This window comes from Lynx canadensis, chromosome A3, assembly GCF_007474595.2.
Source record: "Lynx canadensis isolate LIC74 chromosome A3, mLynCan4.pri.v2, whole genome shotgun sequence".
Classification (NCBI taxonomy): domain Eukaryota; kingdom Metazoa; phylum Chordata; class Mammalia; order Carnivora; family Felidae; genus Lynx; species Lynx canadensis.
In genome coordinates, this window is record NC_044305.1 from 119,409,703 (window position 1) to 119,411,895 (window position 2,193).

Here is a 2,193-nt window from a genome sequence, read left to right on the forward strand (position 1 = left end):
ACAGAGAGAGACAGAGCATGAGCAGGGGAGGGGCAGAGAGAGAGGGAGGCACAAATTCTGAAGCAGGCTCCAGGCTCTGAGCTGTCAGCACAGAGCCCAATGCAGGGCTCAAACCCATGAACTGTGAGATCATGACCTGAGCCCAAATTGGATGCCTAACCGACTGAACCACTCAGGGACCCCTAAAAAAAATTTTTTTTAATAAATAAATAAATAAAACAGTAATACTTTGAGAGTGTAGGTGACGGTTGAGATTTCACTGTCAAGCTGGGAACCAGAGAGATGCCCCAGTCTGACCCCAAGACGGTGCAGGATCTCACCCAGGTGGTACCGACCCTCCTGCAGCAAAGTGACGACATGGGTAGTCCCAGTGACGATCTGGAGAAAACATTGCAGACCTCGAGGCACAGGCTGGGGTGGAAGAACCGGAAGGTGAAAACCACATCTCTGCCACACCAGAGAGTCGAAGGTTGCTAATTTACACTGAAATCTGGAACACCATTTTTACAAGCCAAGAGAAGACCAAATGGTTTTTTGAAAAAAATGTTTTAATGTTTATTTATTTTTGAGAGAGAGACACACAGCATGAGCTGGGAAGGGGCAGAGAGAGAGGGAGACACAGAATCCGAAGCAGGCTCCAGGCTCCGAGCTGTCAGCACAGAGCCCGACGCGGGGCTCGAACTCACAAACCGTGAGATCATGACCTGAGCTGAAGCTGGATGCCTAACCGACTGAGCCACCCAGGTGCCCCCCAAATTGTTTTTTGAAGCAACTACTATGTGTAGACAGGTTTTCTATGATAAAGTGAGTATTCTTCTTATCACATACTGTATAGTGAGTTGATAGAGTGATTCTCCCCGGTTTCTTGAACACGATAACTTTATATCTTGGATTTCAGTCTGTTGTCCTGTTAAATATTAAACTTTAGTGGTTCTTGCATAAAATTGTCAAACATTTTAGTGTAAAAAAATTTCTTTAAGTAACACTTTTAGAAAATAATATAGGAGAATATCTTTGTGACCTTGGGTAGGGGAAGAGTTTTAAAGCAGAACACAAAAAGTGCTAACCTGAGAAAGAAAACTGGAGACGTGTGTGTGCATTAAATTTCAGGAATACTGGCTATAAAAAGGTGCTGTGAAAAGAATGAAATGTCAAGCTACAGAGAAAATGCTTGCAACACATATAAGCCACAGAAGGTTCAAAGCCAAAATATAAAAGAAATCTTATAAAGCAACAAGAACGGGACAGGCAACTCAGTAGAAAAATGAACAAGAGATAGAAGGGGCAATTCACAAAAGAAGATATGAAATGTCAGCCAGCCTATGAAAAGATGTTTAGCTTTATTTGTCATCGGGGAAATCCAAATTAAAACCATAACGAGTTGCCAAGTATCTAAAACTAAGAACGCCAATATTAAGTGTTGCTTCTGACGTGAGGCAGCCGGAACTCTCACAGGCTGCTGTAAGTACAACCTGTTATACCCAGTTTGGCAAACAGTTTGATATCATCAACTGAAGTTGAAGGCTGCATTCTCTATCATTCAGCACAGGATCATAGAAAATATATGCAATGCTCCTAGGAATATACGCAACAGAAATGGGTCCGGGGTACATGGGTGGCTCAGTCGCTTAGGTATCTGGCTCTTGATTTCGGCTGTCACGATCTCATGATTCAGGAGATTGAACCCTGTGTCGGGCTCCCTGCTGGCAGCATGGAACCTGGTTGGGATTCTGTCTCTCCTTCTCTCTCTCTCTCTCTCTCCCTCTCTGCCCCTCCCCTACTCATGCATGCACTCTCACCCTCTCTCATTCTCCCTCAAAATAAATAAATAAAGTTTAAAAAAAAGAAATTGGTTCAAGGTGCACGAGAAACATAAACGAGAATGCTCATAGCAGCATAATGTGTAATAACCTCAAACTGGAAACAACCCAGATGTCCATCAAGAGCAGATGCGAGGTGGTATAGCCATACAGTGAAACGGTATAGGGTAATAACCCTCCACACAACAGACCAACAGCATGGATGAGTCTATCAAATAAACGAAAAAAGAAAAAAGCCAGATACAAAAGAATACACACTGCACGAGTTCCATAAAACCCCAAAATGGGCAAAACTGGGGCGCCTGGCTGGCTCAGTCAGTAGAGGACATGACTCTTGGTCTTGGGGTCATGTGTCCAAGCCCCACATTGGGCA

General features: G+C 43.7%; 1 pseudogene; it reads left to right on the plus strand.

Moving 5' to 3' along the window:
- Nucleotides 1-282: 282 nt before the first annotated feature.
- On the plus strand, nucleotides 283-1,515 carry LOC115511290 (annotated as a pseudogene).
- The last annotated feature ends 678 nt before the right edge of the window (nucleotides 1,516-2,193 follow it).